At 45.3% G+C, this 14,770-nt stretch overlaps 1 long non-coding RNA gene across 1 annotated transcript in view; it reads left to right on the forward strand.

Annotated features, from left to right (window-relative positions):
• Positions 1-14,325, forward strand: part of LOC309882179 — a 32,770-nt gene extending 18,445 nt beyond the window's left edge. The window contains exons 2-3 of the long non-coding RNA XR_014318249.1: positions 13,191-13,234; positions 14,308-14,325. This is a non-coding gene — a long non-coding RNA (uncharacterized lncRNA). The remainder of the gene's footprint in view (positions 1-13,190; positions 13,235-14,307) is intronic.
• Positions 14,326-14,770: the final 445 nt, after the last annotated feature.

Consider the following 14,770-nt stretch of genomic DNA (forward strand, 5'->3'; position numbering starts at 1 on the left):
ACATGTAATTCATATTAGAAGGTATTTATATGATGTATTATTGAGTTCCTTTTCTTAATCAGTAATTGGCAATTAAGATAGCAGCCATGCTTTCAAAAAAATAAAAATAAAAATGAGGTATTTCTGGTTAGCAGAGTTTACTGTTGAAATGGAGCAAAAACCTCTGGCTAGAAATGGAAGCTACAAATCAGATACGGATGTTTTAGTTCAGGGGAACACAATTAACTGTTTTCACCAATTACCTCAGGACATAGTGGATGATCTGTCACTTGAAAACCTCACCTTGAGGGTAAGCACCTATCTGGAGAGCATCCTCTAGTGCAGTTATGTATAACTTTTCTTAATCTGCAGGTTCCTGAATACTCCTGTGGAGGTTCCAGCTCTTGGATAGCAAATCTTAAGATTGCCTTGTTTGTACTCGTTACCTTTTCCTGACTCTGCACAAGTAAGTCATGAGCCCTGAGATCTGTAGACCACAGTCTGAAAATAATAATGATAATAATTTGTGCAACCCAAAGTTCTGAAGTTGACAGAAGAATTACTGAAAAAATTCCCTGGTTTCTGACCATACGGTCTCTAAATCCATAAAGATATGTTGGGACTGTGGTCTAGAGGAGCTAAACTGAGCATATATTGGGAAACCTTTTCCTTTAATAGTTTATTTCTGTGTTGGGAAAAATACTGTGGTATTTTTATACTTGAAAATGCTTGATTTTTTTGTATGTGTGTGATCATATTCAAAGCCTGAGCACACACCAGCTGGTAGGATCCTACATCACAACCATGCCCGTGGTTTTAACAGCAAAAGCCTGTTAAAAAAGGAAGGAAGAAATACAAATATTTCAGCCTATTCTTCTATGCCAATTTCCAATATTTGCTTCCCTCCTTCCATGGAGCACCAGCATGGAGCAGAGCAGGTTTAACACGTTCACATCACACAAGATGCTCGTCTTTGTAGGAAACCTATAGTCTGCTGGCCAAGAGGTGGCACTCACGAAACACACTGTGCTGTGACTAATTAAGAGAGGGGTGGGCTTTCCCCCCATCTTCCAAACTAATCTGCACAAATGTTGCTGCACTGGGTACATGACAATAAACAAATCCCAGTTCAAGTTTCTCGGCACGCTCTGTGCTGTTTGGGCATATGCTGCATCGCGCTTGGACTTCAATAAAGAACTGATGGTTCCACTTGCAAGGGGAGCTGCCACGCTGACGTGCAAACCTCTGAGGTTGCCTCTCCATAACTCTGGAGTGTTCTTTTATCTGTTTGTCTCTTGCGCTGCTAATTGAGAATTGTGTGAAAATCTGCGTTCAGATGTTTGCTCAGGAATGGGATCACCAGACACTTCTGGCCTGAACAAAGAAGGAACAGCCATTTATAGCACGAGCAGATAAGGTTCCTCATTGTTCTAACTCTGCATCACAGTTTAAGGTGACCCTAATCTGCTCCAAGCAATCTGTGACTCAGCAGGCGTTATAACCATATCCTGCCCAGCTCAGTAGGAGAGGCAACGTGGATGCACACACGGAGAGGGGTGCAGTGGCTCTGCAGGCAGGTATCTCATCTGCCAGCTTCACGCAGTGCTCTCTGCAGGTACAACTTCAGGACTTTTCAGATCACAGCAGGGCAAGGACAGAGAAGGGGGCTTGTCCCCCATGGCACCATGCCCTGTCAAAGCAGTGGAAACCACACAGCAGGTCTGCAGAGGCTGCAGTTCCTGTAGGACGTAGGAGATAAGAGCAATGACGTTTGGTCACACCATCCAGCCCAGTGATTTCGGATGTCCAATGACGAGTATGGGGACAGAGCTGGTACAGGACAGTATTTCGTGGCACACACTCCCAGAGGCTTTCTAAACCAAAGGCTGCAAGTAGATCAAGTGTAACACCCACCAACTTCCAGCTGAAGTCTCCTCCTTAAGCCTCTTATTCTACCCACCCTGAAACCACCAAAGGTTATCATGTGGCTTGGGAAGAAAGCAGACGTGCTCCTGGTCTGTTCCGCAGAGGATAAGCCTCTACAATCACAGGAGAAGATCCAGGATCCTTAAACTCAGAACTCCCTTGAGGGGCATGCAGCTCTTCACGATGTCCACATCACCACTGAGTCATCTCAGAAATTCACACAGGTCAGACAGCAAGGTGACTCCCTGCTCAGAGTCAACTCCTGCTTCCCAGGCTCCAAGAAGATCAATCTGGGCATTTCTCCCCATGCCCTGTAGCTTGTACAACCATCCGGGTTCTTCATTGCTGCTGTATTTACGTTGTCATTTATTACTGAGGTGAGACAAGGAACACAAGTGATTCAGCAGATCACTAAGGAGCAAAAAGAAAGGAGGAGCGTTTGTCATTCTTGCTGAGGCAGCTTTAAAGTTGTTTGTATGTGTTTGTGTGTAACTGGACAGAGGGAACGAGTGTCCCGTAGGTGAGCAGCTGTCAAGAAAAGGCCGGCATTACTGCTGAGGTGTCAGGCCAGCCGTCATGGCACAGATGTGCTGAAGCTACGCTGGGTTTCTGCACAGATGTTGCTTGCCAGCACCAGTTCAGAGCCAGCTGCTGTGGATGGCTGGATATGGGGCCTGGGTTTCCTACAGAAATTCTGGGAGGGTAAATGGCAAAGGTCCTCTGGTTTGGATGGAAACCCTGGTGCTCTGTCCAGATGCAAGGAGTCAGTTTAGAAATCAGATTAATGCTGTATGCAAGGATTTCTGAGCCAGCAAGTTGGGCTGTGCTTCATACTGCAATCAAAGAAATTAGAGGCAGCAAAAGGTTACATCATCCAGGTCTTAATCCAGAGATACACGTACTAAAAAACATGGCACATGGTTAAATGCTTTGCTAGGTCAGAGACCTAATTTGCTCCCTGTCAGTAGGGCTGTTCTCTATCATGGACATTGTTTGGGCTAATTAGACTGTGCTCCTGGCCATTGCGAGAGCAAAACCCAAGGCATGAATCCTCTGGCACTTCTAAGTGCTGTCAGCGTTTTGCAGATAACAACAAATAATAATAACAACCTTTGTGTTTGAGGGTTGTGCTCGGGGTGGTTTCAGGGGTGATCAGATCTGGCAGGAGGATTTCCAGGCCAATCAGGACAGCCCCAGCCCTGTGTGAAAGATGTCCCAGATACGATCCTGAATGCAGAGTTATTTTTGTGCCCTTTTTTACCTCCCCTCTGCCTCCAGTTTCTAACCGTTCTCGTGGATCATCCCTCCCCAGTTCTTAGACTTTAAATGCTAACCTGCATCTTTGCTAGGTCTGATTTAAGGTTTATGAAGTACATTTGTTATTGCATGGCTGATGTGCGTACAAAATGAACTTCCATGCACCTACACACAGAGGCTGATGGTTATTAACAAGCTCACCTGCTCCTGGATTCACCTACTCGTTGCAGCTGGTTTGTAAACTTGCAAGAAAGGGCCTTTCCTGCACCCGTGTGTGTGTGCAGAGCCCGATCTTCTTCCCTCATCAGCACACACAGGCACCGCTGCAATGCAAACAACATTCATAACGCCATAATGCTTGCTACACGTGCAAATTTGACACATCATCGGGCACATATTTTGTGCATGAAATTCCACAGTCGGCTTCAAGATAACACGCTCCTTCAACATTGTCTGTACTTTCCTTTCCGAGAGCTAGATTTATTTTTTAACCCAGCTGAAACATTTCCTATTAAAGACACTGAGGACAATCCTGGGTTAAAGACCAGTGCTACCTGTTTTTTAAAAATTAAGGTTTGTCTGCCTCCTTTGCAGGCTTTTTAAGCCGTGTGCCTGCCACTCACATTTCTCGGGACCGGAGGCCAGCAGGGCTGGCTGCGAACACTAGGTGGCACTTTGCAGCCAGGAAGGTTAGCAGCTTAGGCAACTCCATGGAAACCTCATTTATTGCCCTCATTCACAGGGCAAGACTTTTTGCTCACCGTGTCCTCACCACCTCATTGGTCCTAATTCAGCGTTTAGTCCGCAGAGAAAAACCCGGTCAGTTCCCAGACAAATTCTCACCTTCACCAAAGGATAAATCTCTGGTGGCGTGATTAGTTCATGATGAACTCTAGCTTACATTAATATCAGTCAAACGACTTCGTGCTCTGCCTCAAGTTGCAGCATATGCACGGAGCATCAGCACGCCAATTGCTAGGCCAGACACTCCAAAAGCTGTAAAATCTTCCTCCCAGTGAAAAGACAAACCCGGACCCAGCAGTGATCTTGCTGCCACTTACCAAAGTGCAGCATCAGGACAGGAGGGTGCCCCTTCAGATTTAGATTCTTCCTGCCTCCCCTGTCAAGTTGTGTCTGGTGCTTCATGGATAATTGCAAAAGGCCAGGTGTTGCCCTCAGTTCATGCCTGGAATTTGCCAGGCAGTGGCACAAGGGAGCAGAGCGTGGTGCTGTTACTCACAGCCACGCTGCAACAGAGGGGAGAAAAAATGGTCCAGCCCCACAGAGCAAAATTCTCCAGGCTCAGAGCTCACAGCATTCACCCAGAGAACAAACACACCCTGCGTGTATGTGCACGAGCATCCTCATGCCTTGGGAAAACGCAGCCACTGCTTCAGACAAGCTGGGCAGAGGACAAGTTCTTCAAAAAGGTTTTGTGGGAATGCAAGCTCTCATTTTAGTTCAGCCCACTCTAAATCCCAGGGCTGGGCTGCAGGCTCTGCTATGTTCAATTCCAGGACAACAAGGAGGAGCGCTCTGCAGTGGGACCACTTGCTTTCTAAGGCACTGTGATAAAAAGGCAAGTAAAGGGGCAGGTCCAGGCAGCACAGGGGACAAGCATTTTCCTTTTGCCATATTGAAACAGTGGCAGGGAAACACCCAGGTATCTCAGACGCTTCTCCCCAGGTTGGCTGAGGACAAGGAGCTGCCCTTTTCCCTGCTGTAGCTGGTTCGAGGGCCAGCGCTCATGGGAACGTGGCCTCTTTTATTTACCCCCGAGGCTACTCTGGAATAGGAACCCACAGCCAGCCTCAGCCTGCCTTGCACAGCAGGTACGTGAACGTGGTCCTGAGCATCCTCCTCCTCTCCAGGAAGCTGAGGTTTACCCCACCCCCTGCCCAGTCAGGCCTCTGGGCAGCACTGAGCCCAGCAAGTGCCCTGCAAGCAGGGCAAGAAAGCAGGCTGAGGCCATGGTAAACAACTTGCTGCTATCTATTTAGGTGCAAGGGTAAACTGCCGCTGAACGCACAGCAAACGTGACGCACAGGAGGCTTAAGATTGCCTTCAGCACTCAGGTTTTGCATGGAGAGCTGCAAGCACAGCCAGAGTCCATCCTCCTACCATTTGGGGCCCTCTGCTGAGCTCTGCCCCATGGCACCTTGCAGGGAGCTGTGTAGGCTGCGCTGCCACACAGGGCAGGGCACTGCGGACAGGGAAATGCTGGTGAGCACAGTCCTACCTCTGGCCAGGCAGAGCGGCTGCGTCCTGCTGTGGCATGGGAACAGTCACACCGTGTGCTAAGCCCATGCCCTCCTTCACCCCTTCCTCCAGACATCTCCCAGCTGAGATCCAGGGGAGATCTCCCACTGGTGCTGTTTCACCTGTTTTGGTTCTTTGTATAGCCATTATCCCTTCATCCTTTTGATAAGGCTTCCACCTCGACTGACTGTCAGCTGCTGTTACTCACACGGAGCTGCAGCGCTTGGCCTGGCTTGATCTTTCCCAAGGTCTTTCTTAGCTGCTTTCAAAACAGATACGCACCTCCCACCTTTTGTAGCGATCTCTCTCTCTTCTTTCTTTTAAATAAAAGATATCTACATTTTTAAGCCATCACCTGGATTATTTCTTTATCCTTTCATCCTTTCCTGTCTCCTCACCAAGGTCAGTGCTTCATTGTTTGGAAGTATTTCTTAGTCTTCCCTCCATCAGATCACTGGACCTCTTTTTTCCCCAGCTACCCGACTGTCTCCTGTCCCTAGCTCCCCTCCAGCGACTTGCTGCAGTCTGTGAACCGGTCATGCTGCCGAATGGCAGACTGCACATCTGTACAGCTTCCCCTTATTCCAGGAAGAGCTGAACGATTCTCAAAAACAATTCCAGCTTCTGCTGCAGGAATTGATTCCAGAAAATATTTTCCTGTGGTTTGATTTCATGTTACTCACCCTTGTTTTGTTCTGCCTCTGGTTAATATTGTTTCCCAGCTCCTCCAACAAACCATGGGCACATTTAGGAGGATGTTTGTCTAAGGACTGACTAGAGACCTGAAATTGTATCCCAGTCCCACAGCCACCGCTAAACAGCACTGGCAGCTACCACCATGCTGCTGCTGGCCTCCACTGTTGGTGGTGGCTTCATCAGTGACGGCACAGACAGTGAAACAGCGGCTGTGACACCAGAAAGGCCGTGCCTAGGGCCAGAGGGGGCCACACATCAGTGGCACCAGTCCAGCACGGGCTCAGCCTGGCTCATGGACCACGGAGGATGAGGAAAAGCTCCTGCTCATGGTCCTCCTGAGGAGGGAGCCACAGACGCCCAAGGTGGCTGGGCACGGGACGCCTCGCTACTAACGCTGGCACCCAACACTCCCGGCCTCATCCAGTATTGTCTGTGCTGAAAAAGCTTCCAAACCAAGCAGACAACAGATTGCAGCATATTCTTCCATTCTTCCCTCATCACAGAGTATAGCCCTATTAACCTAATAAAGAAGCTTCAATCTCTTTTCAGTTCAGGAGAATTCTCCCCATTGTTTCCAAAGAATTCTTTCTGGATGTACTGCCAAGAGCGTGCATTTTCTGTCCTGTTCCAAGTTGCTTGAAATAATAAAGAATTATCCTTACAATTAAGATCAGGCTGTACAATTTAGATACGTGCCTTAAAAGAGTTATTATTCTCTGCCAGAGATGTATTGTTCTTCCCCATTTAATTTTATTTACTTTTTTTTAGTGGATGCAACAGTTACGCTGTCATTTATCAGAGAAGAAGGAAGCAGCAGCTGCAGAGCTGTGTATATAAAATAAACACAATGTGGATGAAGCTATCAGAAGCTTGGATTTCAAGGAGGAGAGGGGGAGGATTGCTTTTAATAAGATCTTGTGTCAGTAAAGTTGTGAGACGGAACTGCAGGGTCTTACCTATTAAAAAAAGGAGTGGGAACAAATTCTTTTCTTTAATGGAACAGCAGTGTTAGCTGCATGCATACAGACAGAGGGCTTAATTTAAAAAGTAAAAAGCAATTTGGTCATTCATGTTCAGACTTCGGGCACTCCACAGAGCATGCCAAACACACTCGCTTCTTTTTAACCCTTTGGCTGCAAGGCCTGTACGATATGGAAGAGGCAAAGCCACGGTGCATTTGTTGAGCTGAACAGAACTCTTTTCTCCCTCGAGGTGCTGGGGAGGCAGCCAGCTGATCCCCGGGAAAGGCAGGTGGGAGGCAGGCGGCCTGCCCCCAGCTCTGACGCGGCTTTGTTGTGTTAGCTTGCGTGAATCGTTTTGCTTGCCATCGGTACAAACACAGATGCTGATGCTATCAGTGGCTGCTGCTTGTTTGTTTATTCATCTGTACTAAAACCAGTGACTAGGAAGCCCCAGCAAGCATGAGAGCACCCAGACCAGAGCGCTGTACGAGAGCCAACTGCAATTGTACTCGGCGAGTTTGCAGCCGAGTGCCACAACATCGCATGCCGTGACATGAATCTGCCCCATCCCTCACAGGCTCACGCAGCAGCGGGCTGTGCTAGCTTGGAAGGGTGCCTAAACCGCTCTGAGGCTGCACTCACACAATGAAACGTCTGTCCTGAAACCAACAGAGGCAACTGCAGACGTGGGCTCGGTGGCTCGACCCACGCTGCACAATGTAAGGGGGTCGGTGGCTCTGGGGTGTCCCGTTTGGGAGGTCCGTGCACCTCGTGCAGTGCATCCAAGCAGAGGGGGGACAGGAGCAGGGTCAGTCAGGCATGTAATAGGGTTGGATGAACATCCTTATTGCAGGTGTGTTACAATAAAGCTGAAAACATTTTGTAATATGAGATTCAGGTGATGAGAGTGATAACAGACACGCTCCTCCACTGCACCACGTCTGTTCAGGCAGCGACCTCACTGCAGCTGGAGCCAAGCTCGCTCCGGACAACTCAACCAACCAACTGCGGCTGTGTTTTCATAAACATGCAAACACACACACACACAGCTCTATTGCGGGCATTATTTCATTAACAGCATAATTGTGCAGAATAGGTAAGTATTTTCTATAATTGTATAATCAGCATATAATTATATAGAGCAGAAAATATAAACATAAATTAAATAGGTGAATGCATTTATTATTCAGATATAAATTTCAGTGGTAACTGAAATCATGCCACTGTGTACGTGTCTGTAATTAATAGAGCACTGCAATGAAAGATGTTGTATTTATATAACTGCCTGATAGAGCTACGCCACCTTTGCTGTAAGACACAGGTTGCAGTGACGCTGCTTACAGAGGCATCAGAAGACTCTAGCCACGCAGCTGCATTTGAAGCCTGCTGCCAGCATAAGGGAAGTCCTTCTCCTCACTCTGCTGAAAAACTAACAGCCATAACAAAAGGAAATAGGTGTAGCTTCTGCTTTGCAGCTGCATTTGCACAGCAAGGCCTCATCATGCAAGGAGAGCAGCATCTCCACCTGCCCGCATGGAGAAATGGGAGCACAGCTGACTGCACACACTCCTCCGAGGCACAAAGAGCTGCACTGGGAAGTCAAAGGAGAAAGGGCTTATCTTCCTAGTTCAGCCCCAGGCCTTAGCCTGCCTACCTCCTGGACTTAAAACATGGCAATAGTCAGTAAAACGGAGGCAGCCAGAAGTGGTGTTATTTTTTAAGAAGATGCTGTGCTTTTAAATGACGTGACTACAGCATCTTGTGCTAGAGAATATGAAATCAGCATCTAGACCTCTTAGACCCAACAACCCAGCCTGACAAAAAATAGTACGGAAATTCTGATAGAAAAGGTGCTTAGATCGTTGACCTCCTTTCACTCCTGCTTCTGCTTATGTGAGCTGTAGTTGGCCACTGGAGGCAGATTTAGGTCTCTAAGGTTTTATGTCTCATCTAGAGGAGCCATATTCCAGAAAAACAAACCCATTAGCCCAAGCATCTTCCAAGATAAATGTTTTATCATATGGAACGGCTCAGGGATTCAGCCTTCAACGAGGACTGTGCTTCGATCACAGATGGGATCTTGGGAACTGCACTAAATCACAGATGGTATATTTTTTCCTATAATTCACAAAATGGGCTATTTCCACTGCTTGCCGTTGTGGTTTTTTTCCCCTTCTCTGATTTTTCTATTTTGCACATAGCAATTGCAAACATAGATACAATTTTTTTAAAAGGGCCCTTGAAAACATTTTCTTTTAATGGTGCATGTAATCTTTTCCTGCTCAGTACATCTAACACCAACATGTCATGCTTTTCAGAAATTAAAACATAGTTAATTTTAATAGGATTGGGTTTATGGTTTATATGTTTTGCTTATTTATATTCTGTGTCATTTCTATTTTCTTGGATAAGCTCGAAATACCCTTGTTATCTCTTGAAATACTGTGTCAGCCACGAGCTAGTTTCTAGACTGAGACATGGCAGCCTCTGCTGTTGCCCACTCGTGGGCTGCAGGAAACTGGCGGATCCCACATTTGTACTCCTTACAGTCTGTCTTATCTTAATTCTGTGTTATCACCAGCTTAAGAAAGCAGCACAGCCCAAATTCACCCCATCAAACGTTGGCCCTCAGCTGCAGCAATGTACTCAGGCACCCTACAAAACCCCTGGAAGAGGGTCAGAGGAAGAGGGCGGAAGGAGGGAGGGGAGGAGAGGGAGAGAAAGGAGCGCCCCGGCCATCAGCGAGTCGCTCTGGAGAAGCTTCTCTCTCTACTGTCTACAGCAGGAGCCTAAGGCAGGCAGGTACTTCACCGAAGTTGGAGAAGGGAAAGGAATTTGGACATCCTCCAAACAACTTAGTCTTAAAACATAAAACAACAGATGGAAACAGAGAGATATGGGGGTCCACAAACAGTCAATGAGATTGTGATAGGAGTTTGCGTAATGCACGCCAGTCTCTGCGCATCAGTGCAGAGCCTCTTCCGAGCTGCTAAGTGACAGCAAAAAAAAGCCAAAATTACATTTAATACTTGCCTGAAATTGCTTCATTGTTTTCCATGTAAACTGCTGCTATAGCTGGCACAAAGGTTTTATTTGTTTGCTGGTAGGACAGGCTATACAATACGAATAAGAGAAAAGGTAGCTATGAGCAAATCTCTGTTCATCCACGATTCAAAAAGATTTAGAGCTCCACATGTTGATAGCAGGATAGAAACAACCGGGCTCCCACCAGCAGCATGCTGTGATCCAACCTCTGGGGATCCTTTTCTATATCCATTTAACTTTTCCACCTCATTTGCTATCACAAGCTGCTCAAACGCTGTTGTCATTTTGTTTCTGTTTTGTATTTACTGATGTTATCAAATATTACACTTCACTGGAGGGTAATCTAGGCAGCATTGCATGCCCTCTTCAGTACAGAGCTGCTCAAACATTCGCGTCTCAGCCCCAAAGCCAAACAGCGAATCAAACCAAAACCCTATGCAAGTCAATGGGAATCTTTCCACCAGGCTTTAGATCAGCCTTTTTGAAAGTATTTCTAATGCACGTTAAATCAGGATTGAATAATCCTTTGGCAATGACAGGAGCTCAGGGTTGTCGGAGCTCAGGACGGACTCACGTTCAGGCAGAGTTCAGGGGCTGCTTGGCTCACACGGGTAGCCGGGCTTTCCGTGCTTTGTGCTGATTTTTCTCACTCTCAGGAAGAGTGCTCAGCAATATCCCCTGGTCACAGACAGAGATTTTGACCTGCTAAAGGACAGCACCAAATCCACCATCAACGCTTCTGCCTGAAATGTGATCCCACTTGCTACCACTCGTAACTGCACAAAACTCATGACCTCACACCAAGACCTTGCCAACGCACCTCTCTTACACCCTGCCTGTTTCTGTGAGCCAGAAGCATGGGACTTTGTGGGCTAGGCATTGTTTCTGGAAAGAATCTATCCCCCATGCTTTTTCTCCTCATTTAGCATATTTTTGTTGTTGGCCTCCAAGTTTCCACAGCCTCCTGTATCCTTCTCCACTATTTAAATAGGCACTTGTGTGAAATAATATTTCTTTGTGTGTGATTTTTTTGGACTCTACTAGTATCCTGTTGATGTGCTCCCTCTCCCAAAGCTCTCTGGTGTCAAAGTGGTGCTGTACTACCACTCCGGTTGCCTTCTTGGCTGACAACGTGAGAAAAGATGAGGAAAGGGCCAGGCGTTTGTATTTTTCACGAACCCAGGATGCTAAGTAGCCAGAGAAAAAGGGTGTATGAGGGGCAGTGCTCTGACTGCATCTCGGAAATGTCCCCATGAGGGAGCTCTGCAGCTGGAATGGATCCTGCTCCTGGGTTTTAATGCTCACGCAGCCTCTCCCATATGGCCCAGCTATTCAGCCTTTATGAGACGGAAGTGGCTATGAGCCTAAACACTAGAGATGTAGTGAGCTTGTAGTCACACCACACATGATTTAGTGAATAACTGATGCAAGGCAAAAAGATGGCAGAGCTCTGTGATCTAACAGCTGTGCAAACAGGCTAGAGAATTTAAAATTCAGGAAGCTGTATCTGCAGGAAAGCATTTAAAAAAAAATCCCTAGTGCCACATCTGGTGGCATCAAATTGTCATTATGACATGGTATTTAAGATGATTTAATGGGTTTATTGCCGAGTAAGAACCTTGGAGTTTGCTTAAACTACTGTGCATTAAAAGGATGTAACTCTTTAAATGATATTCTGACAAAGTACTGCCTAAACAGTTCATTATCTCCCAGGAACACACACGTATGTATCTCAGCATGTGTGTATATGGCAGCAAACAGATCGATAGACAGGAAGACGAATACAGCTGCTATCTCCATGCACGTGTATTTAACAACATACTACAGCGGACTCGCGTGTTGCAGGAGCTATTTTTTGGAAAAATTTGTTCACTCCCCTTTGTCCTTCGCTCTTCTACACCTCATACATCCATATAGCAGGCAAGATTTCTGTCCACCTTAATTACTTCTCGCTTAGGGCACTGAATCAATGGGTGGTTTTGAAACAAAGGATTGAGCTACTAAAAACAGCCTGGCAAAGCGTCTGGGAAAGGTTACTGATTATAGATGACTTCTAAGAAAAGGTGTTGAGGAAAAGAAAAGGTGTCTCTATTCTTGCTGAATAATTTTAATGTGACTTACTGTTTCTTTCACCTTTAGTTCCCGGAACAGTTCTCATTTCCTCTGAATGTTCTGACTTCTTATCTCAGGCCCTTTCAGCTTGTTGATTTTAAATTCAATCTGGCTAATTCAAATTCAAGGCACACTGCTCCTGAAGTCTTTCACCGTCCCCTGATTCCACAGAAGGGGGCTGTTAATAGTATGGGGTTTTGTCAGTGAGGAGCGGTGCAAACTTCCTTTTACACTTATTCCTTTCATACTAGATTGACACATTCCGTTGCAAGCTAGTCAGACGGCCTTGCTGCAGGTGTCTAACTTGGGTGATTCTCTCTCTGTGACCGCACACAGAACACAGGTTTCCCACCAAAGGTGCTCTGATGCACACCTCAGATGCCTTACGTGAACAATAAAGCTCATCACCAAAGAAATGATAAGACAAAGCAGATTTGCCTAACTGGACATATTCCTGAATAATCCCATGAAGTCACCAGGAGCTTTTCCATCATCTGTGGCAATTTTCCACCATCAATGCATTTGCCTTTTAGCATTTGAATAAACTGTCAGAGCACAGTCTGCCTCTGCTAGCCAGCCCTTCATGCATGTAAAATGAAAGCGAAAAAGGCAGCTTTTCACTGATCAGGCACAATTAGCTGCTCAGACACCTAGAGTGACCTAGCATGGAGCTCCCCATGGCCCAGGTGAGCCATCACCGACATCTGCAGTAACGCACCTGGTTCATGAGGGGATGCCCCCCACGCCACCACACACGGCTCCGTTGAGCTGCGTCCCTGCTGCTGACCCTCCTCCGTGCGGTCCCACACAGGCAAAGCCAGCTCGCAGACAGCTTTTACTGACAGTCTGCCCTACAGCATTATGCTGCCTGTTTACATCTCTGACTTGAATTTTTTATGTATCTATAACAAATAACATCTATTTATTTATTTTTTTTCCCTTTGTAAAATACAGCTCTTACAAGGCAGGAAGGAAGCTGGAGTTTGTTTCCTCTGAAAGTAAGTCATCTTCATTTCAAAACTGAAAGGGGTCTTCAACAGCCAAAGGGTTGGTTTTTCTTTCTTTCTTTTTTTTTTTTTTTTTCAGTAAGAGTTTGATAGTGAATAATTGTAAGAGGGAAAAAAATCACCTCAGGTTGTATATTGCCACTTCCTCTTGCATTGCAGTTAATGCAAACCTTTGATTAGCCTGCTGAAGAGACCACACATTCAATAATTTGAAGCAAAAGGTTAATGGTGTTATTACAACTATTATCCCTTTTAAAATCATTATCCTCTTGTTTTTTATGTCTATATTACCTTCACCTTTCCATGAACCCACTTTACCAGCTGTTTCCCTCTGTCATAAAGTTTGCTGAACATCATCCTAGGAATAGGATAAATGCCATGTTTTATCAATCAAGCCTAAGGGAATTCTCAGCTTCTCATAACCCAAACTGTAAAGGGAGACTATTACAAAGTTTCTATTTTGATTTTTAAATTGGCCATGAGTGAAATACACAGTTAATGTCAAGGTGCAAAATGCTGCAATTAAGACACCATTTTTTCTTGGGAAGTTTTATAGATTAGCAAAGTATGAAAACTGGAGACTTAGAAGAGAGTAATCAATTGTCATTTTTAAATTGGTTATTTGTTAGAAGGATAAATAGTCCCAAGCAAAAAATGCCCAGAATGACCAAAATTAAGATAAAGAAAATGCACAAAGCAGAGGTGATAGGAGTCCAGTTCTAAATCATCTTCCCAATTTAGGCATTTAAATTGTATTGAGTATCAGGAAGACTTGTGCTCCTGTCCCTAATATTGGAAAATGTGGGTTAAATTCCTAAAATTTCATAGTGAGATTGACCTCTGAATGCATGGCAGTATCCAAGACATTTGAAAGTGCTCCCTGCCCTCCAGAGACACTAAGATGATACAGATTGTCTAACTTCAGCCACCTACACTGGGGTCTCTATCAATATTTGAGCTAAGTCTTTGCTCTTTATAACAGAGAACTTCTTGGTGCATTTTTTTTTTTTTTTCTTTTTGTACAGTTGGCATCATCTGTAATCCACTTCCACTTTTTTTTTCAGATCCTGAGGATACCATTAGTCAGCATCTTTATTGGTTATATACTGAGTCCAGGGTCTAACAGTGGGCCTAGAAGAACATGTCCACAAGGAAAAGAAATGTCCACAAGGAAAAGAAATGTCCACAAGGAAAAGAAATTTCCAGTTTGCTTAATTAAGTAAAAAAAAAAATAAAATACAGCATGAAAGAAATGAAAGGCCTTAAAACAATCATTTTTTTAAAGTGTTCAGTCTTCTGAATGCCAAATAAAAACAGGACACTTTTCCTAGAATTTGAAAAGAATCTGTTAATGATAATACCTCTACATGAAAATACCTTCCTTGCAGAATGGCAACAGCACAGCATTTACTGAGCTCTTAGTAAAATAAATGAAGTGCTCTGTGATTGCTTCCTTTGAACACGGAAAAATACAGGTAGCGCATACTAATGTTTTTCAACAATAGTGTCTATCAGGGAAAAGCTTTG

This window comes from Aythya marila (genome assembly GCF_965140915.1).
Source record: "Aythya marila genome assembly, chromosome: 11".
NCBI lineage: Eukaryota > Metazoa > Chordata > Aves > Anseriformes > Anatidae > Aythya > Aythya marila.